This window comes from Protopterus annectens, chromosome 10.part0 (assembly GCF_019279795.1).
Source record: "Protopterus annectens isolate FY-2018-M chromosome 10.part0, PAN1.0, whole genome shotgun sequence".
Classification (NCBI taxonomy): Eukaryota; Metazoa; Chordata; order Ceratodontiformes; family Protopteridae; genus Protopterus; species Protopterus annectens.
Genome location: NC_056744.1, coordinates 645,182,723 through 645,207,298, shown reverse-complemented (window position 1 = coordinate 645,207,298; position 24,576 = coordinate 645,182,723).

Genomic DNA, 24,576 nt, shown 5'->3' with positions numbered 1-24,576 from the left:
CAAATGCAACAATTACCTAAATTAAGCACAATAATAAATGAATGGTGGGGATAGGAACAAAAAGGAAATGGTTATTTGATGACAGCGATTTGGAAGGGAAATGCAAAACAAAGTACATGCAAGCTGAAAACCAATAGCCCTGACTAATTCAGACTGCAAAATGTTGACTAACATTATGCAGATAAGATGGAGAGCAATAATGAATGACATGTTAGAGTATAACTGGACAAATGTAAATATACGCCAAGTCTGGTCCCTCAAGCCCTCAATGAAGGGGGTCTATGGAGTGGACATAAGGAGGGTGGGTTAAATATGATACAATCATTGGTTTAAGTTCACTACATTTCAGGGTAATAATGATATTTTTGCCAGGGCAGAGGGGTTTACAGGTTAAGAACTTTCCTCAGATTATGGTAGAACTGCTAGATAAAGGAACACTTTTGAAAATGAAAACCATAGAAAGATACTGCTGTGGAAAGAATGGATTCAGAAAGACAATGTAGGAGAAAAACATTGTGTAGTAATAGTTTTGTAATCCCTAGCTGGAACAATGGATTAATATAAGGAAGAGTTGACTAAGAAAAATTGAAAGAAAATATGAGAATACAGTCAGAGATTTCTTGCAGTTGAATTCTCACAGAAAGACAGCTGTAAAAATGAACTTTTGTATAAAATATACAAGATAAGATTATGCTTGTTTCAAGGATACAGCACAGAACACTTCCACTAAACCAACTTATGCTGCATTTGTTAAGACAAAACATTGCCTAAGCTTCACAGGCTAAAGACTAATAAACCTCAGACATCAGTATACACAGCAACACACCCACACCTAAGATGCATATCTCTAGGAGACACAAGGGTGCAGACCCCAAGGCCTAATGGCCCAGTGAGACTGCATCAAACCACGGTAATGTTTTAGTAATAGGTGACGCAATTGTAAAGCATACAGACACCTCCTTCACAAGGCTGGATACGAATAGGGTGACAGCTGTCTTTCTGGAGCCAGGATTCAGGATGTAACAAGGGCTCTTAGATTTCTCCATCCTGGCAAATATGATTATGATCTGATAGTGGTCACTGGCAAGTGAACGACCTTAGACACTCTATCCAGAGGGACATGCACATGGATATGACTGAGCTTGCCATGCATGAGTCTGAGGCAGGAAAGAAACAAGTCTTGAGTGGTATTTTGCCATCACCAAGATTAATGCCAAGATTCACAGACAAGATAACTGACTTTAATAATTAGCTATGTAGTTGGTGTCATTCTAGCAGGTTCCAGTATCTGTCAGCTTGCGCTAAGATGGCTGGCAAGCCTTCCTGTTTTGTCAGGGATGGCCTGCACCTGTCTTACCAAGGTTTTCACATTTTGGCTAAAACTTTTGCTGTCCCCCATAGTGCCTTTTTTAAGCAGAGTCCATATGATGAACATCACAACCCAGAAAATTATAATTTGGAACACATTAGTGTGGCTCTACTCAGTGCCAGCAGTCTTGGCAAAACAAAATGCCCAGACTTGAGGCTCTCCTGCAACCTGAACACATTCACATATGTGTAGTTACAGAAACATGGTTTTAGAGCAATAAAAGCAGTCCTCCTATTCCTGGGTATAATGCCTGTCATGTCTTGAAACCCACTGGCAATCATCAAGGATATAATCACCTCACAACAGATCATCAGTGTCACAAAAGGAAATACTGCCAGCCCAGCTATCTGGAATTTTGTAAATAATTATATGTCATTTGTGAATATTAATATGATTTATATGGAAGTGTGACGGAAGGAGATACTGCCAGCACAGCTATCTGGAATTTTGTAAATAGTTATATATCATTTGTGAATATCAGCAGGATGCAATTGCTTGTGTTACCACTATATTATAACTGTATGTTGTCTGTCTATCAAGCTCCTGGTACAGAAGTGTGTGTAAAGTGCTGAGCTTAAGGATGTGTCCACAGTGTACCTTACTGGGAAAGAACAGAAGTGTAAATAAACTATTTTACCTGTGTAAATGTATATGTTTTAACAGTGGAAACTAGAACATAGAGGGTTAACTTGCAAAACTTCAAGAAAATAGTTGAAATTAAATTGTTTTATAATTATGCTATAAAAGTTAGTTTCAGTGCAGCAAGGAGACAGGATGTCTAGAACTAGGGTGCCTTCTGCATTGTATTGTAAGTGTTTTATTGTTTTATGTCTTCTAGCAGCTCCAAACACCTGAAGGCTATGTATTTTCACAGGGAGATGCTAGATGCTGCATCAGTGGGGGTTGTTTGTGAGCATGGGAACTGAAGTCAGGTGACACAAAGTGATGCCATGCTGCAAGGATCCCAGCAACAATATTTGATATATTAATTTAAGAACTCTCTGAGAGAGAGAGAGAGAGAGAGAGAGAGAGACAGGGCATGGCATTTTATATTTTTCTTTGACCTGATAACATCCACTCAGCACCTTTGCACTTGCCTTGCTGTAAATTAACTAGAGTACAGTAATTTCTCTTAAATTCAGTTAGGAACATAGTAAAGATTAGTTTAGATGTTTTCTGTATTTATTTGAGACTGTCCTGCAATGTTATTTTAGATATTTCCTGTGATTTTGAACTCTGATGTCACTGTGAATACATATTTAGTGTTGTCTTGTTCTTTTATTATTTATTATTAAATATATTTAAACCTTTCAGTTGTGGCTGGTTTGTTTAGAGATATTTAAGTTCTTAGAGTACTTGCATATCTATTTGGTGACATTGTACAGGCCACTCCTAATAGCCTGACTCTTGGTCAAACTACCATTTGGATTAATAGTAACATTGCACAGTAAGATTGGACACCCTTCCCTAAGGACCTTAAAGTAGCTGATAAGTAGTGACTGGTCATGGTGGTGGAAATTACCTTATAGCCTGGGCAGAAGGGGGCATAGCTAGTAAACCTGTGCCAGCTGTTCCCAGGTAGATAGGTAGGTGTGTGTGTGTGTGTGTGTGTGTGTGTGTGTGTGTGTGTGTGTGTGTGTGTGTGTGTGTGTAAATCAAACCTCAAAGTGTGTGTGACAGCTACTTGGGCATGGACACAAATCATTGGTTGAACAGACAGGGCACCAGAGGTCTTAGTCTGGCCAGTCAGCTGAGATATCAACCCTATAGCTGTGCCAGTGGGAAGTCTTATTTGGGATCTGAAGAAAGAGGGAGAAACCAGCCTCAGACTGACTGTGATCTTTGTGTGCTCTTAAGGGAAATTGTATTTTATTTTGTGTGCACTTGTCATCCTCCCAGTGTGCACATCCCCCACTGTTGCCAGTTGTGAGGATTCAGGCTCCTTGATTACTGGGCCAGTGCAGGGCATCACAATCAGAATACTGCATGTGAACTTCGAGGTCCAGATTACCTTAAACAAGACAGATTACCACTTTGTAGCTAGCTATAGAATACCTACTACTTCTAAGCATGATTGGATGGCAAGTGGTGCAGTGGTTGCATTCTCGCCTCACAGCAAAAGGTTCTCTGCTTCGATTCTTGGCTGGGGTGCCTTCTGTGTGGAGTCTGCATGTCTTCCCTGCATTTGTGTGGGTTTCCTGCAGATGCTACAGTTTCTTCCACGTTACAAAGACATGCATCTGGAGCATTTCTCCCTGGGCCTCCTCTGAAAATTGGTTTTGTTCCAAGTCAGACTTTCCCGATAAATAAATGTTAAATAAATAAAATAATAAATAAATAATAGCTATTTTAATGCATTAGCTGAAATTACCATTAAACTCAAGATTTTTCTGCTGGGGGACTTCAACTACTCATCCATAAACTGTCGGACTAGCAGTACCAATGGTTGGCATGCCCAGCATTTATTGACATTATAAATGTTAACTCTCTTTCACAAATGGTTACCATCCTACTAGTGTTCCCAGTATCTTGTATCTAATCTTCACATATATGGCCACTTCTTGTACATCTCCATATCTATCATCATGTCTTGTTAAATCAGACCATAATTTAGCGGCCTTTTCCTTTAAAACTGGTGGTACCTCACCTGTAAACAGTTCTGTGTTTAGGGACTTCTCAAAAAATAAATGTTGTTGTAATTCTTCTCTGAAGGGTCATATTGCTAAAAGCTGTTACCAATACCTCTGACTTCTACTCCTACATAAATTGTACATCCTACATATTGATAAGACAGTCTCTATCTGCAGCAAATATAATTAGAAGTTTAAAAACAAACCACAGTGGTGGAATATCCATATAAGTAAATTATATAACAGAAATATACTACTTAATCCTTATAAGAGGTCTCATTCTACCTACCTTAACAACATGCCTAAGGAAACTAACAGAGCTTAAAGGAACCATTAGAAAATTCAAAGCTGAGTATTAACTTAAAAGTCACTACAATGAAAAATAACTGTAAATCTTTCTTTAAATATGTTAGGAAGTTATAAAAATAACACACAACAGTGTTCAGAGCTAGTCCACAATAATACTACATTCACTGACCCAATAATATCCTAGCTAACAAATTTAGGGAAAATATTACTCCACCCACAGTTACAGCTATCCGACCAGCTCCACAATCCCTGCCACAACCATTTAATTACTATGGAACAAGTTCTCTCAACCATTTCAAAAACATAAAATACTTCAATTCTTGGGCCCTGGCAACATACCAGATTGCCTGATTATCAGTGCCAAATGTGAGCTTTCTGAAACCCTATTTAACCTCTTTAATCTAAACCTTTCCACTGGCTACTGTCCTGAAGGATGGAAAAACAGCCATTGTAATGCCATTACACAAGGCTGGTCCAAACCCAGACCCATTAGTTTCATATATAAAGCTATGGAGCGCATTATCTCAGACTTCATTAATCTGGACATTGAAAATCTCTTAACCTTGGACTCTTATTAATTTGGCTTTATCAAAGGAAGGTCCTGCTTCTTTAACCTCATTAGTTTCTTTGAAAAAGTAACTGAAGCAGTAGATAGTGGTTATGCAGTTCATACAATGTATCTAGACCTGGCCAATGCCTTTGATACAATTCCCCATGCAGGCATTATTGATAGACTTGTAAATATGAATAGAAATCCTAATATTCTGCAATAGATAACTAACTGGTTGTCTGACAGAACCCATCTGATTCACACCTCTCAACCTGGATTCATAAAAAAATCTGGACAAAGGCCAGTGAAAAACAGCCACAACCGGCCAAAAATCTGTATGCTGATTAACATAAAATTTGCATATATAATTATGTAACCTATCACACTCCATTGGAATTGTGGGATACCAACCTTTAAACACAAACTGAAGAACAGACAAAATATCACTGGTGTATATGGCACACTAGAAGCCATGAATGAATAACTCTGGTGCAGAATGGAGCAGTCGGATCATGTTGTATTAGACGGGTCTATATCATATGTTCGAAGGCTTGTATTGTCAGGCTCTGGATTGCATTGCATAAGTGGAAATTCCTTAAGATTCCAAGAGCAGGCTAAGTTATTTCTTACACTTATTTCACTGAACTGCACTTCTGAAACGCTTATAATTGTGCTATACAGTTGATCTACTATATTTTTGTACTGTTATAAAGCTTTTTTTTATTGTTTCACTGCATTTATGTATTGTTTTATACTGTTTTAACATTACTTAACTGTAAACTGCTTTTTCATACTGAGAGTTGCATTTTCTGTTTGTGAGTGCTCTGAGCTTTTCTGTGCATTTTGTCTGTTACAGTTAAAAGCATTCTCGAGTCTGCTCCTTGATCTGTTTAAAACTTTCATTTAGTGGCTACAGCTAGGAACTGTAATTTCTGTAATTTTTCCCACCCACCTTCCCTAGTGTTGTGTGTTCTTATACTTGGTGGCTTTGCAGTTGCCCGCCCATACTGTATATTTGATCTGTGACACTCCTCCTAGTCTAGTGTCATTACTTCACTCAATCTAATAGAGAACATTTGTGAAGGCCAACCCACTCAGATTAACATTGAATTAACTTCTGTTTCAGCTTTCTCCATTTCCGCTTTACTGGAAAAAAAAAATTCTAAGCTCGCTTCCCCCCTTTCCTGTGGCAAGTCAGATATGGATTTGCTGTGTCCAGGACTGTTTGTGAGCTCCTAAGCCCCCCCCCCCCCCACTTAACTGGGGTTAAACTATTCCTGGCGCCATAAAGTCTGTTCTTCAAAATTTCCCTTGCAACTAGCCAGCTTTTTAGTTTTAGCACTCATCTGTTTCTTTGATCTCAGCACTTGTTCAGAACTCATTGTAAGCACTAAATAAGTTACAAATTACTACAGCACTCAACTTTCCTCACTTGTCTAGAGGAAAACAGTTTTTAGTACTTAATAAATAAGCACCTATTCAGGCATGTCTAAAGGTCAGCTCCCGGTGTTTTCCTGTCTACCTGATGAATCTGGGCATCTTGGGACAATGCAGCAATTGCCTCATGTACACAGACAACCCTCTGCTCCTACCACCCAACACTATGACCTGTGAGAGATGCACTTATATAGCCAAACTGGAAGCAAAGCTCTCTTCACCAAAGACTGGCCTAGACAGTCAAGAGGAGAAGGTAAGCACTTGCACCACACCACACTCATTACATAGTCCCTCAAAACCTACACCACCAAACACACACATAGAAACACAAAACACACACCTACATTCACGGAGGCTCTCAGTACAAATCTGCCCAAACAACAGGGACCTCCAAAGCAAAAATGCAAGCAACCTCCACCCCCCAACACAACCCAAATGACACATAGCCCACATACTCAGTGTGCCACTCAACTACAGCCCATAAGGCATAACGTACCCAACACTCTAGTCATAGGTGACTCTATAGTCAGGCACACTGATGTTCCACTCACCAGGTTAAACAAGGAAAAAGTTACTGTCAGCTGCCTGTCAGGTGCCAGGATCCGCCACATAACGCACGCACTCAGGTCACTCCACAACAAGTACAAATATGACTATGTCATTGTCCATGCTGGTGTGAATGACCTGAGACGTACCTCCCTGGACTACATGAAAAGAGACATGGAGGAGCTCTCCGATCTTGTAGCCCAGGCCGGTATGACCCCAGCCCTAAGTAGCATCCTGCCATCACCCAGAATGACACCACAGTACAAGGACAAAATGATTGACTTTAACAATTGGCTAAGCTTCTGGTGTCATTCTAAGGGAATCCAGTATCTGTCTGCCTGGGATGACATGATCGACAGACCATGCTGCTTTGCCAGAGATGGCCTGCACCTGTCGCCCTTGGGATTCCGGATACTGGCAAAGGCTCTTGCCAACCCTATAGTGCCTTTTTTAGACAAGGTTCAAATGACAAATTCACCACCGTAACAGGTACAACCAAGCAAAATCTGAGGGTAATGCTACTCAATGCTAGAAGTCTAAACCTCAAAATGCACTCACTCGAGGCACTCCTTAAAATGGAGAACATTGACATCTGTGCAGTGACAGAGACCTGGTTCAAAGCTCCAGAGATCACCCCTGCATTACCAGGCTATAATTCATACCACACCTTTCAGCCACCAAACCCGGACCAAAACACTAAAGGTGGAGGCATGTCCATATTCATTAAGGATATACACACCTTCAAGCTAGTTTCTCAACATAATGCATCCAAGATTATCCAAGTTCAACTAACTCTGGACAAAACCGCAATTCAGATTGTAGCTTGCTACAGACTCCCCCACCATGCCCCAGGATTCCCACTCCTCTTTTCTTGATACACTGGAAAATATTAAGTTACAACCCAACACTCTAATAATGTGTGATTTCAACTACCCTACCATTAACTGGGAAAACTACTCCTGTACCAACTCTTTTGCTCAACATTTTCTGGAAATCATCAATTCCAACGCTTTGGATCAACTTATCCACACCCCCACCAGGGGCAGCAATATCCTAGACCTGGTCATCACCAACATGGGTGACCGGTGTTCCACACCAGAGGTCAGCTCCTCGTTGGTCAGATCCGACCACAAGCTAATCACCCTAGTCATCCACATCCCGCTCCCACCCCCACATTAGGAAAACCATAAAAAACTTTTCCAAAGCCAACTTCATGCTTTTTAAGACAAAAGTGGCAAACTTCACGACACCCATGCAGATGGACAATAGAGGTACAACTGCTGAATCCTACACAAATGCACTTTATAAGCACTTACATGAGTGCATGGATCGTGCTATCCCTAACAGAACCAAGATGTTATCCTCCAAAAAAAAAAAGCCAATGTGGTGGTCTTCTGCCATAAACAAACTCTACAACAGAAGAAAGAAATTGTTGCAAAAAAGAGTAAAATCCCACGATTGGAGGAACTCCCTGGTCAGCCTCAGTAAGAAGCTGAGATCCCTCATAAAATCCTCCAAAGCTAGTTATGAAAACAAAATTGCCACTGATTCTAAAGACAACCACAAAGCATTCTATAGCTATGTCAAAAATCTCAATGGCAACACTTAGATCTGCTCTGAGTTACAGCACAATGACACTAAATATACAGAACCAACTGATATTGCCAACATCCTGGCAGATAGGTTCAGTGCTAACTTTACCCCCCTCTCACCCCTAAAGGGCCCATCTTTATACCAGAAGAATGCAAAGTTCCTGTAATCACGGCTGCACAGGTAAAAACTTCACTCTCCAAAGCCAAGAACACAGCATCCATGGGACCTGACAACATCCCAGGCTGCCTTCTACATGAACTACAGAATGAACTGGCACGCCCACCTAAGTACCATTTTCAATCATAGCTTCACCTCAGGCTTTGTGCCCATTGAATGGCGCACCGCGACAGTTATCCCACTCCACAAAGGGGGTCCACAACAGACCCCGGGAACTACCACCCCAGTAGCCTGACGAGCCTCGTCTGCAAGGCCATGGAATGTATCATCATGGAACTCATAAACAAAGACATTGGAGATCTCCAAACTCTGGACCCCACACAGTTTGGGTTTGTAAAAGGAAGATCATGTCTCCTAAACCTGATAGACTTCTTTGAAGTAGTCACCAAAGCCATAGATGAGGCTAGGTATAAATCCCTATGACACAAGATGGGTTGCCAACTGGCTTACTGACAGAACCCACACCGTGAAAGTAGCAGACTCCAAATCAGACTTCAGACCAGTGACAAGTGGAGTACCACAGGGTTCAGTCCTGGGTCCTCTCCTGTTTGGTATCTACTTCTCTGAAGTACAGGCTAACACAGAAGGTATTTGGCTAACTAAATTCATAGATGACTGCAAACTAGGAGCCATAATTGAAAACTCCTAATGATGTGGACATCCTACAAAAGGGCCTCCCTGAGACAGATGCCTGGTGTCAAAGACATGGTCTCAAGCTCAATGCCAAAAAGTGCATTGTCATCCCCTTTGATAAAAACTCTGTACCCATGAACTACCACACAGGTGGTAGTCTACTTAACACCAAAAGTGTGATAAGAGACCTTGGGATACAGGTGGACAGTAGTCTCTCCTTTGATATTCACATCGCCACAGTGGTCCCCCATCACAAAAGGTTTCTCATCCAGAAAAAAAGAGGTCATTGTTCCCCTCTACTCATCACTCATTAGACCCATTATAGAGTACAACGCCCCTTGTCATCACAATAAACAGAACATGCTGGAGGGATAGATTTCTCTCTCAGAGACTTCCCATACTCTGGAACAGACTACCTATCTTTGTCAAACAGAGCTCCTCAATAACACTATTCAAGAAAAATCTTGATGATTGGATGGGTAATAGGAAATTCACCCCGGGGATCACTTTTGTGGTTCTGCTTGACAGGGGTACAGGAAAATAATTTTCTTGGGTGGAAAAAGCCAGGGTACCCTTTTGGCTAGGCTTGTATAGGCCCTAGGGCCAATAGCCTACTACCTACCTATGAACATTAAAATATCAAATTTAAATGTTCGAAGTTATAAAACTTCGAACATATGTAAAAAAAAAAAAAAAAACAATCCCAAAACTAACAGCTGTAGGCAGGGGAGTAAACCACCCTGCACACCCCACATGGGGGAGCTGCACCCCCCCACCCCTCACTCTTAAATATACCAACTCCAAGACCACACTACAGTGCAGTAAGGGAAGTCTTGTTGGTATATTTAAAGAGTGGGGGCTGTGGGGGTGCAGGGGGGCTTGCCCCCTACCTACACTAGTCAGGTAACTTCCATTTGTTTTTTTTTTTTTTATTATATTGTCGATGTTTGAAACTTTGAACATTTAAATTCAATTATTTAACATTCAAAGTTTTCAATCTTTGAACATATAATATAGACCCGTATTAGGCAGTTATACTTTCTCTTTAGGTAACAAGAATGGGGTCCATTTATTAGCCTTCAGTGTAAACTATCCACAATCTGAATTTTTTGGAAGAGAAGTAATTCAAAACTTTGAACAGAGCAGACAAACTCTTCACTGCAGTGTCACATTCAGAAATAAGACATTTTATCTATTAAGATTTAATGCAAAAATTTAAACAATTCTAATAAAAACATTTTCAAAAAGGTTTAATCTAAAAGTTTATTTGATGAAAAATTTTGTGTACATTTATATTTTCAGAGATACTTACTAAGCTATTCATCTGTGAGGACAGTTAGAAACCTAGCCTAACATTCTTCATTGCAGCTTTTAGCCCTTATATTTTGCATACGAATAACTCAGAGACAGGCTAAACAAGAATATTTTGGGACATTTACATGTCAATATGCATGCCATGTGTGTTTATTTTCAGTGTTTATAACAGGTATTGGTACAGACTTTGAACAAAATATTTACCACAAATAAGAAAAAAATTCACAGCGGTCATAAACATAACATTATATGTTATAATGATAATAATAATACTAATAACTGTCAGTGGCACAAGTAGCACACTCTCCTTTGGTGCAGAAGGCTGTGGGTTATTTTCTCACACCAGGTAGATTGATTACTAATGCTGCAATGCTATGTTTAATTGCTGGTGTATTACAGAATATATATATATATATATATATATATATATATATATATATATATATATATATATATATATATATATATATATATATAAAGGCTTGCAGACATATTGATGGAGATTCTGATGAGGGTGAACAAGCTCAATCTGTGTGTTTTTACTTTTATTAAATTAACTTAAAATGAATCCTTGTTTCTGACTTAAAGCATTTTTTTCAGATTTATTGTTGTGGTTTTCGTGCTTCATTCAAGTGGTTTATAGTTTATTTTTTTTTGTGGTTGGATTATATATTCTTTAGACAAAATACCATTGTTTTCACCTGTGCATTGTGAGGAGTTAAATATGGTGAATTCTGAGCATGCTTTTGTCAAGGGCGAACTAACAGGACTGAGAATTATTCACCCATCCAGATGGTATAGACCTAAAGGACTACAGAGGGTGGAACCAGAAACAACTTGGAGTGTTAGCTCCAAATGGAAAACACAATGCATCTTTTCCTGGTTCAGATGCAGGACGTGTTGGTGGGACAAATCCTGAAGAGAGATGGTTCTTTTGATGGATTTACTGTAAGCATGGAGAAAAGTGAACAAGGATTGTGTTTTCCCAAAAGGTAGTATTCCTAAAAAAAAACTTGTGGTATCAGTGACCACATCTTTACTTAATAGTAATAACGACAACATCGCTAGCAATAAATGTGTAGATACTTGTAAATCGGGTAAAGGAATTTTGCAAAAACATCCTCAGAATCCTATTATAAATGGAACTGGCCAGTCTGACTTTTAAAAAAAAAAAAAAACTTTTGATTTTACTCTGGGAAAATGGAACTGTAGTGTAAAATATGCTAGTCCTGATCGAAATACAGGTGGATCCCTAAAAGAGCTGATTCACCAATTTGGAAAGGAATTGTTAAAAATTAAATCTCTTCAAATTGAAAATTGTTATCTGTTGAAATGCTTGGAGTTAATAGTCCCGCAGGGACTCCATTTTTTTTATTTCCTTTTGGGCTGCAATATAACAGTTATATGTATAATGAGTTTGTTGAAATGTTCAGTCAGTATGGTCTTGAATTAATTAGGAAAATTATTAAATTTAATAATCATAATTTATGTATGTTGATGAAAAAAGTAGAGAAACTAAATATTGATATAATGAATGATTTGGTATTTGATAAATGAGAAAATTACTATTTAAAACAAATGAAGAAAGTAGAGGGTAAGTGTGATGGGACTGTTAAACGGAAACATAAGAAAATTGAAATGGATATGAAATAATATGCAGATTTAAAAGCCTACCTAAGTACGAAAGAAAAAAATCAAAAACATTAATAATCCCCCCAAAAAAATAATAATTACAACTTTAGCAGGGATGGAAGGAATAGAGAGTAAAATGACAATGGTACAAATAAGACTAGAAACAAGAGCTAGGTACGGTGGTGAGAATGAGGGAAGTTTTTTTCCAAGGTACCAAATGAATTACAAGAAAAGGGAGAATCAGAATCATTACAACTCAGGACGGGGAACATGCAATCATCCACCCACCAATAGATGGATGGTCAGAATGAACAGGGACTATCATTATGAAGCAATAATAAAACTGTTTATAGTCATAATGGATTTAATATTTACAACTATTCCAGTATAAATATTACTAATGAACACTTTTCTATTTTTCAAAAAGGGCTGAAATTTGTACCTACCAAGAATTTCAACCTAGTGGAAAGCCTAATAGAGACTAAATTATTTATTAGGAAGTTAAACTTAGCAGTACTACATAACAAAAAAGAAAAATAGGAGGTATATAAAGATGGATTAGAAACAGAAGTGTATTTAATCCTCCCCTTCACCCTACCTTGAATGTACTGGAAAAAGCTCTTTCTGATGAATAATATAATTTAAAGGTAAAGTGTAGGAAGGAGAAGTCTCACTTTAATAATTTTAACAGGAAAGAAAGGAATTTATATTATCAGCTTAATAATGGCAGCACTATTCATATAATTAAATCTGACAAGGGAGGGGGGTCATTATATATGACTCCATTCAATATAGTAAAGAAATTCTACACATTTTGAATAATGAAAATACATACTCTAACATTTCAATTAAATAAATATTAGCTATCAAAAGATTCATTCTTTTTGGAGGAATATTTGATAGAAGGAATGATTTCTATTGATATATATATATATATATATATATATATATATATATATATATATATATATATATATAATTATTTAAAAGTAATGTATCCATCAGTTCCCTCAATTTTTGGCATTACAAAAATATCTAACAACCTCCCTTTAGGCCTATTGTAGCTGTGGGGGGGTCAAAAACTTACCCCATAGGTGTGTGCATTGATAAATGTGTGCATTGATAAATGGCTTAAATCTGTTTACAGCAAAGTCCCCATCTAATAACTGATTCATGGGATTTTTGGGATAGGCTTAAAAAAAGATCTATGGGATAAAAATGATATATTTTTAACCATAGATGTTCTTGACCTTTTACTTCAATCCCAAAGGATGAAGGTTTGGAACATTTCTTTAATAGTGTTAACACCTATATGAATTTTAATAAAGATAAAACTAGTCATATATGATTTGATGGTTATCATGCTGGACTATAACTTTATATTTTTTGAGGGGGGGGTTGTTAAACAACATAAAGGAGTAGCCATGGGTGCGTCTTGCATGCCGATATATGCCAATCTAGTTCTCTTAGATTGGGAAACCATGCATGTGTTTAAAAGTGAATTCTGGAATTGTATTAAATTGTATGTTAGATTCCTGAATTACGTCTTTATTCTTTGGAAAGAGAACAGAAGAAAAAATTCATGATTTCATCCAGTATTTAAATAGTACTTCCAAGTTTTTAAGATTCATTTATAAGTACAATAGATATAAAATTAACTTTCTTGATACTATAGCTAAATACATTGAATTTTGTTTAAAATCTCCTATATACAGGAAGGAAACTTTAAGTAAATCCTACTTGCATTACTGAAGTTGCCACCCCTTTGCACAAAAAAAAAGAGTATTTTAAAAGGGCAACTTAATAGAGTTGCCTGAATGACTTCCCATGAAGATTATGTTTTTGGTGAATTATACAAAATTGCAGAAATGTTCTTGGCAAGGGGATACCCCCGTAAACTTACAGATGAATTGATGGGTTATGGATGGGGCAAGAGATATCAGCCCCTTCTTGGAATAGGGCTAACAGATAAAGTAAATAACTCAAGTTGTAAGAATTATGAGTTATTGAATTTGGGACTCAGACTCAGGAGATTAAGTCTGTTGTAAGGAAAAATTGGAATATTTTAAAGACAAACCCTGACTTATTTTAACTTTTAAGACCTGAACCTTGTTTTTTTAAGACAGGTTAAAACTTAAAAGAAAGTTTTGAGGATAATGGATGGATCAGTGATAAAAGGAAGAATCAGATTACTGGAACTAAAAAAATGTGGGTTCTGTGCCCAATGCAGTTACATTCTTGAGATTTGTTCCATTACCCTCGAAAACATGGAAAGGTTTAAGATCACTTTTATGAGGGGAAATTGTCAAACCTGTAGGGTGGTTTATCTAGCTAAATGCTCAACCTGTCCTGCTTTTTATGTGGGCAAAACAGAAAGGGCATTATGGAAAGGAATATATGAAAATCTTTATCAAACAAATAAAATGAATGATAATAATGCATTATTTAAGCACAACACTAATTTCACAGGTATTTCAGATTAGAAAAAAAAAATTGCAGCAGTCTTAAACATAGCATAATATGTTATAATAATAATAATAGTAATAATAATAATAACTATGTCAGTGGCACAACAAGTAGCACACTCGCCTTTGGTGCAGAAGGCTGTGGGTTCTTTTCCCATACCAGGTAGATTGATTACTGAGGCTGCAATGCAGCATGAGCAGGTGTTGTGCACCTGAGTGTACTGTCTTTCATATGAGATGTTAAATCAAGGACCCATCTGCTTCAGCTGGTGGTAGCTCAGGTGGATGTAAAAGATCCCACAGCACCTATCGATAAGAGTAGAGGAACTTTCCTGATGGCCTGGCTAAATTTACCCTAGTAGTATAAACACCACCTTGGGTCTCCCATGAAAAAAGGCTGCTGGCCTAGTGGGACTAACCCAATCAACAAGGGGATAAATAATATAAAATAAAAATAATAAGAGACAGCAGAATGTGGCGAGTGGAGAACACCATCTGTGTTCATCAGCAAAAACAAAAAATAGGTGCTACTAACAATGATAACAATAATTTTTAATGTAAAATTCTAAAAAATAAAATTGAAATGTCAGTTATTCACTTTCTTAGCATTTTAATACCAATAGCCTTTGTTTTTGGTATCATTCTTTAATGCAGAAGAGACCTGTTCAGAGAAGGAAAGAAAAGGAGTTGTTGGAAGAAGAGCTAGTTATAGGAGATTAATGGCACAATGCAGAGTTAAAGAAGGGATATGCTGGTTGGTAAAGTAATTCTGGGCCAGATTCAAAAAATTTTACTCTTGGGGCAAGTTACTGCCCTGTACTGTGGAAGTTCACATAATGGAAGCAAATCTGAAAGAAGGTTTATACACTTTATTTATAATTCAAGCAGTGTACAAGTCTTAGCTGACCTTAGCAATACCTACATCCAATTCAGAAGCACATATTTAGTATAAGTCCTTATTATGAGAAAGTAACTGTTGGATTTCTGCAGAGGACAAGGCTAGTGTGCTAATTCAGCTACCTATCCTGCTGGGTACAAATCTGTAACTCCAGTGAATGGACAGATATCAAACACCTGCTTTATAACAAATACACATCAGTCCCAACACCCCCATTTTTCCAGTCTGACTTCCCCTGGTAGGCACTCTATTCCACACACATCACTGAACTATTACAGCAAACTTCCTTCTCTAATAACCACATACATATTTGAGTAGGAGCAAACAGTATGAGAGTATCATGCCTTTCAACTGTCCTTATTTTCACCTCATATTTTCACTCTGTTCCTTATAAAATTTATGTTTTTTCTGGCAAATCAGTGAGGATTGAAGTCACTAAACAATTACATCCATTTCCATTTTAGATTTCATATTCCTCAGAAAATACATGGTAACACAAATCATGTTACCCTAGCAACTTTCTAAGTTTATATGAGCAATATTTAAAACCTGTTCCTATTTTTGGGCCTTTGTCCTCCAAATATTTCAGGCTTTGTCCAGTTTTCTTTCTCTAAGAGGTTATGAAGTATGTCCTAAACTGAACATCTACCCATAACCAGCACATAAGAACAAGATCGGCCATTACAACACTCATCTCCCAGACACACTGTAGCTGGAAAACTCTCCTTGCTGTTGAAATCATGGAATACAATCAAACTTCTCTAGTAGCCAGCCTCCCTTCCCCCATCTATAAAATGCATTACAAATGAAGTTCAAATAAATCTCAAATCAAGACCTTCCTTCCTCAAATAAAACAATATGCTGCCCTGCATCACTACGTTTAAGACTATCATGTAATACTGTAATATATTCTATTAGAAATTAAGTAACACTTTAGATTTTTACGTAGGCCCATAATCTTTATACTGTTTCTGGGTACTTTAAACTGTTTACTACCAATTGTTACTAACGGCCTTTAAGGGTTAAAATTATGTTGTTTTACCCTGACACAATAATATCTCAAAGAAAATAAATTAACAAAAGATGTTAATACGCTTTTTCACATTTATCAGAGGTCCAATGTCTGAATGAAATAAACAAATAAGGTGCTTCCAGTAGTCACCGGTTTGATTCTGACATCGCATATTCAAATGACAGAACAGCTCCATCACTTATTTACTTAGTGTTGAAGACATCCATCAAAAATGGCATTTATCCTCAATGCAGCCCATCCTATAGCCAAAGGAAAATGACAGTCTTTCTAAGGATGTGTAGAGCTGCGATATTAATATTACCATCTGTAAACTTAACAAGATTCCCCCAGTATAGATGGGATAAAAAAACCTTTCTCACGTCTCGATTCTACCAGTACAATACAGAATATAGGTTGCACTTAACAATTTTATAATGCTTGGTATGGGGTTGACAAAGTGAAATACTTTGCTTGCATTGAACCAGCTCTTGCATGGTTAATAAAAACTACTTTTTTTAATACAAAAAACACAACTGAACAGTTGGAAAATTAAGTGCCTCTGTAAAAGCACACAAAAATGTGCCAATATCAAAAATCCCAACAAAGAGGTCGCAGACAAGGCAGTAGTTCTATAAGGTATTGTTTTATTATAAACTCAAGTTAGCGCTTTCGTGCCATCCTCGGCACTTCATCAGACATGTTTAAAAGCCAGTTTCAACTCCATTTAAAAATCATTCCAGCAATTACATCATCAAAAAACTGACCAATGATAATGTCTCTTTAATTTACTTATTTAAAAAATATATATGTACTAAATTTTTAAATTCACAATCCTAATATACGTAAGAAACTTATGCTAATATATTAAATTATAATGAAAAAAAAAAATATATATATATATATATATATATATATATATATATATATAAAAATCTTGATTTATCATACCCTTCCCATATGAAATTTATTCACATTTTAAATTGAGTTGCTGGCTACTGAGACTTGTCTGCATATATCAACTGGACACAAGCTGATTTAAGTATATTTTTCTGCACTTATTTAAGATTTGAGTCAGTAAATATTGTGTGTCTTTGAGTCAGTAAATATTGTGTCTCTGTCTCTCTGCAGTTAGTTCCCCACCCCCACCCCTCCTTGTTTCTTGTTTTGGTGTTAATCTTGGTGGCTTTGGAATTGCCTGCTGTAAATCTCTTTTTGCACACTCCTCCTGGACCCATCTCATTTGCTCACTCAACTGAGTACAGTGAGATCATATTTTGATTTTGGATACTCCTACCAGTCCCATCTCCTCTGCAGTGTACAGAGAGAGCACTTGGGAAGGGCATTCCCCTATAGTATCTTAATCTGCTCTGTTTCCTCCGTCTCAAAAAAAAAATTGCACTTCATCTGCCTTACTGTATTTGTGTTCCTTCCTACTTTATTACCTTATTTTGCTTTTGCCTCTTCTTAAAAGTATTCAATTGAATTTATTCTGCTGCCTTTATTACTGCTTGTTAGTAGCCTGATTAAATTGTAACTGTTATTCTAAGGCCCTTGGTTTAAGCACTTGGGCTTCAAACCAGTTGTTTTACATTAAGAATGTTTGTGGTCTGCACTGTTGTGGCAGGACAGGTAGCGTACATCCTTCTAAGTTAGGAACTGCTGATTGAAGGCTCAGTGTCTGTTATTCTAAAAGTGTATTAGTTCTGGGTTAAGGACTTGGGCTTCAGGCCAGTTATTTTACATTAAGAAGGTTTGTGGTCTGCACTCTTGTGGGAGGAGAGGCTAGATTCTGCCCTTCTGAGCTGGGAATTTCTGGTTAAAGGCTTATTGCGCATGCTTACTTGAACTGTTTCTTTCTGAAATCGGTACGCCTTGTTTGCTGTAGCATAGACTAGATTCAGGCTGGCTGGATCTAGCTTTGTTTGTATAACTTGTGCACTGATCCAGGCCGTCTTTTTTGGAGAAGGTTTCTCTGTACCCTAGTGGCAGGACTGTGCAGTTAGAACTTGTCTGATTGAAGACTGCTGGAACAGGGCTCAGTTTTAAGCTTTTCAACTGGTTTATTGGGTAAAGTGTTGTTTTGATTGTATCTGCTCTTTTTTCTGGAAAAAAAAAAATATATATATATATATATATATATATATATATATATATATATATACTTGTTTGTCGCCTTTCTGAACTAGTATAGTCCAGTTTTCATGTTATTGCTGAATCCAGGGCTGTGTTACAAGTTTCTGTGTTGCCATACCTTACTTGGATAGAAGGAAGTTTCTCTGTTCACCTGTGAGAGAGGGGAGCTTTGAGCAGGCTATCTGTCCCTGGAGGAGTGGTTTCAGCCCAGAAGTTAGTAGCTTATTGGCCTTTTTGGGCAAATTTTGATTGTATCTGCTCTATTTTCTGAAAAAATATATATATACTTGTTTCCCGCCTTTCTGAACTAGTATAGTCCAGTTTTCAGGTTATTGCTGAATCCAGGGCTGTGTTACAATTTTCTGTGTTGCCATTACCTTACTTGGATAGAAGGAAGTTTCTCTGTTCACCTGTGAGAGAGGGGAGCTTTGAGCAGCCTATCTGTCCTGATTTCTAGTTAGTAGAGTTTTATTATTTTATTTTGGGCTTCTATCTCTTTCACTTCCCTGCTATAAAAAACCTAATTTGCACAGTTTTGCAGTATTCCGCGAGCACATTTTGCCTTCCAGGGTGTTTCTGCAGAGTCTACAGCAGCAGAGATACAAAGAGGCAGGTGAGGCAGCAGAGAGAGACAAGAGAGACTTACTATTTAAGTATTTTTTTTCTCTGTTTTTTTTTGCGGCCTGCCTTTTCCCACCTAAAAGTGAATTTAGCTTTGAGCAGCCTATCTGTCCCTGGAGGAGTGGTCTCAACCCTGAAACTAGTAGCTTATTGGCCGTTTTGGGTCAATTCCTATCTCTTTCAGTTTCCCTGCTTTAAAACCCGCATTTGCACGGTTTTGTGCAATTTTGCACATAGCGCAGCATCTGGCAGCGCCTCTTAAACGGGTTTAAACTATTCCCAGCTCCACAAAGTCTGCTCTTCACTTTTTCCCTTAGAACTGTTATAAATCTCAAAGTAAGCACTCTATTTTCATTCTAAAGCCCTGCACTTGCTCGTATAAGTAAACTTATAAGTAAGCACTAATAAACTAAAGCACTACACCCTCTTATACTCCCTTTAAGTACTTGGCTCCTTATTGGTCCTTTTTGATCAGTCAAAAAGTAGTTCCTTATACTATTCTGGCATGTCCAAAAGTCATTTTCGGGTTTACTCTCCAGTCCAGCTGGTGAATCTGGGAATCTTGAGGCAATGTTACAACTGCCTTATGTACACAGACCACCCTCTTCTCCTCCCAACAAGCTCAAATATATGTGAGAGATGCAACCATATAGCCAAACTGGAGGCTGAGCTCTCTCAAACCAGTACTGATGCAGTCAGTCAGGAGGAGAAGGTAACCACACACACCACAAATCCAGTCTCACATAGACCTATCGCAACAGCAAACCAAATACATAAACACACAAAAACATACTCGGAGGCTCTAAATAAAAATCTGCCCAAGCAGCAGAGACCTCCAAAGCAGACATCCAAGCAACTGCTACCCCACAACAATACCCATGTACCACATAGTTCACAAAGTCAGTGTGCCACACAGTCACAGCCCTTAAAGCTAAACAACACACCTAATACACTTATAATAGGTGACTCTATTGTCAGACACACTGACGTCCCACTCACCAGGCTGAACAAGGAGAAGGTCACTGTAAGCTGCCTGTTGGGTGCCAGGATCCACCACATAACACAAGCACTCAGGTCACTCCAAAGCAAGTACAAATATGACTCTGTCATTGTCCATGCTGGTGTGAATGACCTGAGACGTACCTCCCTGGACTACATGAAAAGAGACATAGAGGAGCTCTCTGATCATGTAGCCCAGGCCGATATGACCCTGACCTTGAGTAGCATCTTACCCTCACCAAGAATGATGCCACAGTATAAAGACAAAATGATCAATTTTAACAATTTGCTAAAGTATTGGTGTCATTCAAAGGGGATCCAGTGTCTGTCAGCCTGGGATGACATGCTCGACAAGCCACGTTGCTTCTCTAGGGATGGCTTGCACCTGTCACCCCTGGGCTTTCTAATACTGGCTAATGCTCTTGCCACCCCCATAGTGCCTTTTTTAGGCAAGGCTCAAAAGACAAACCCACCTCCATAGACAACACAAGGAAAAAGAAACTAAGGGTAATGCTGCTCAACGCCAGAAGTCTAAACCTCAAGATGCACGCACTTGAGGCTCTCCTCAGTATGGAGAATATCGATATCTGTGCAGTAACAGAAACCTGGTTCAAGGCTCCCGAGAGCACCCCAGCACTACCAGGTTATACCTCATACCGTGCTTTTCGGCCCCAAAACTTGGACCGAACCACAAAAGGAGGGGGAGTATCCATATTCATCAAAGATACCCACACCTCCAGGTTAGTGGCACTGCACGAAGCATCGGAGACCATCCATGTGCAACTAACAGTGGGCAAAACTGCCTTTCAGTTTGCAGCTTGCTACAGACCACCCTCCCAAACTCAGGAACCCTACTCAGCTTTCCTGAGAACACTGGAGAATATGAAGGTCTCACCAAACACCATTATATTGGGTGACTTCAACTACCCAAACATAGACTGGGAGCACTACTCAAGCCCCAACACCCTCGCCCAATGGTTCCTAGAATTTATAAACTCAAATGCTATGGAACAACTAGTCACCACTCCCACAAGAGGGGAAAACATACTGGACCTGATCATCACCAACATGGGGACTCTATGTTTCATACCAGAGCTATACCCCTCATTGGTAAGATCTGAACATAAATTAATCTCACTGGACATCCATAACCCGTCCCCACCCCCAGTCAAGGAAACCACGGTGAAGAACTTCTCAAAAGCAAACTTCACACTTCTCAAAACCGAGGTGAAATCCTTCAAAGCCCCCCGGGCCAGTGGAAAATATGGGCCAATCTGCAGAATCCTTTACAAACGCATTCTATGGACACCTACAGGAATGCATGGATCGTGCTATCCCAAATAAAACCAAGACTCACTGTTCCAAAGGCAGGAGACCTGTCTGGTGGACCCAGCCATAAATAAGCTATACAACAGAAGGAGGAAGCTACTACATGACAGAGCAAAATCCCAAAAAGGGAAGGCATCTCTGATCAGTACTAGCAAGAAACTACGATCCCTCATAAAATCATCTAAGGCCAGGTTCAAAAGAAAAATTGCACAAGACACTAAAGATAATCACAAGGCCTTCTTTAGTTATGTCAGGAACCTGGGTGGCAACTCCCAGATATGCTCTGAGTTAGTGCAAAATGACAAAAAATACACTGAACCCACAGACATTGCCAACATCCTGGCAGACAGGTTCAGTGCAAACTTCTCCCCCCCTTCCCCCCAAAAGAGCAAATGTCTATCCCAACAGAGTGTAGCCTCCCTGACATCACAGATGCACAGGTGAGAGCTGCCCTCTCCAAAGCAAAAAACACAGCATCAATGGGACCGGACGGTGTCCCGGGCTGCGTCTTACACGAGCTCCAAGAAGAACTGAACCCTCACATGAAGTCACTGTTCAATCTCAGCCTTACTACAGGATATGTACCCAAGGAATGGCGTACAGCAACAGTGGTCCCACTCCACAAAGGTGGTGCCACAACGGACCCCGGAAACTATCACCCTATAAGCCTGGCTAGCCTGGTCTGCAAAGCTATGGAGCGTATCATCATGGAGCTCATAAACAAAGACATTGGGAACCTCCAAACACTGGATCCTACCCAATTTGGCTTTGGTAAGGGCAGATCTTGCCTCTTGAACCTGGTCGACTTCTTTGAAACAGTCACCAAGGCCATAGATGAAGGGAAGGTAGTCCACACAGCCTACCTGGACCTCGCAAAAGCCTTCGACACAATACCCTACTCGGGCATCATAAATAAGCTCACCAGCTTAAATATCAACCCCTATGTCACAAGATGGGTTGCAAACTGGCTCAGGGATAGAACCCACATGGTCAGAATTGCAGGTGCCATGTCAGACTCTAAACCAGTTACAAGTGGCGTCCCACAAGGCTCAGTTCTGGGACCTCTCTTGTTCGGTATATATTTCTCTGAGGTACAGGCTAACACGGGAGGACTATGGCTGACCAAGTTCACAGATGACTGCAAACTAGTTGCCATAAAATTGACTCACCGACTGACAGAAGCATCCTCCAAAAGGGTCTTACAGAGATGGATAACTGGTGCCAGATCCATGGCCTAAAGCTAAATGCCAAAAAGTGCATAGTCATCCCCTTTGGGAAAAATAAAGTGCCCACAAATTACCACATAGGTGGTAATCCATTAAGTACGGAAGAAGTAATTAGGGATTTGGTGACCCAAGTAGATAGCAATCTCTCCTTTGACAATCACGTTGCCAAAGTAGTTAGAAAGACCTTCTATATAGCGCACCTTATCATGAAAGGGTTCACATCTAGATCAAGAGAGGTCATTGTGCCCCTCTACTCATCACTCATCAGGCCCATAAATAAATACAATGCCCCATTTGGGATGTACCTTACCCGACACCTGCAGCAACTGGAAAGACCCCAAAAGTATCTCACCAAGAGGATCAAGGGACTCAAACAGATGCCCTACGCAGTTAGGCTAAAGAAACTCCAGCTCTACCGCCTACTCAGAGGCAATCTGTCCCTGACGTGTAAAGCCATGTCCAACCCAGAATTAATGGACATGCTCCACCTCAGGAAATCCAAATCCCTTAGAGCTACACGCTCCAGGGATTTAAACCTCAGCACAGAAATAAATAGGACATGCTGGAGGGACAGATTCATATCCCAGAGGCTCCCCTCACTCTGGAACAAAATCCCAATCCATGTTAGGCAGAGCCCCTCAATGACCCTCTTCAAGAGAAATCTTGATGAGTGGATGGGAGATCGTAGGTTTACCCCTGGGATCTCTTCTGTGTCCCTACTAGACAGAGGCACAGTAAACTAACCTTAAAAGGGCTATCTTCTGTGACCTACTATACAGAGGCACAGTCAAGTAATCTAAAAGGGTGGCAAAAGCCAAACACACTCTGGCTAGGCTTATAAATGCCATAGGGCAGATAGCCTAGTATCAACCAATGAACCTATGTCTAAAGTATATATATGTTGAATTTTCAACAATAGTTGTATAAAAACATGTGTTACTGCAAATGGTCAGCAGATGGCAGCAACATTGCATGCACACAATAGTTATAAATCTATATACACTAGGAATGCTTATTCCATCAGTTTACTCAAAAAGTGCTTCTAGCCTAGCAGCATATCATAACCATTGTTCAAAACGTATAAAATAAACATATACCTTCAATGTCTGTACCTATAAAAAGTGCTGTTATTTACCAATTTATATATTTTCCATTTTATCTCACATTTCTCGGCGACTGATGAAAAGATTGTGCACTTAATAGGTGACAAGCTCGTTATTCTTATAATAATAATAAATCCCTAAAGAAATTATTATGTTACAAGAAGGATGTTGATAGGGTGAAATCTGTGAGAAAAGGGACTTTTGGGTGCAGGCGCTGCAATTTTTGTACCTATATGGCCAATGATAGTAGTTTCACACACCCTACCACACATAGGGTATGTAATTTAACACTACGCTGATTGTAAGTGAAGAGATTTGGTCTATCTAGCAAGGTGCATTAAGTGCCCTGCATTCTATATAGGAAAGACCAATAGGACTCTTAGAGAGAGAGTGAAGGAACACTTGCATGCTATTAACAGAGAGGACGAGAGCAATGCCCTGGCTAAGCATGTCCTAGGTAATGATTTTTCACACATAAATTTGAGAATTTGAGTTTTTAGCCATAGAATTGATCAATAAAGGTACTAAGATAGACAACTTTAAAAATTACACCGAGAAATGTAAGATAAAATGGATACAAGCAGACAGAGCTTTTGGCCT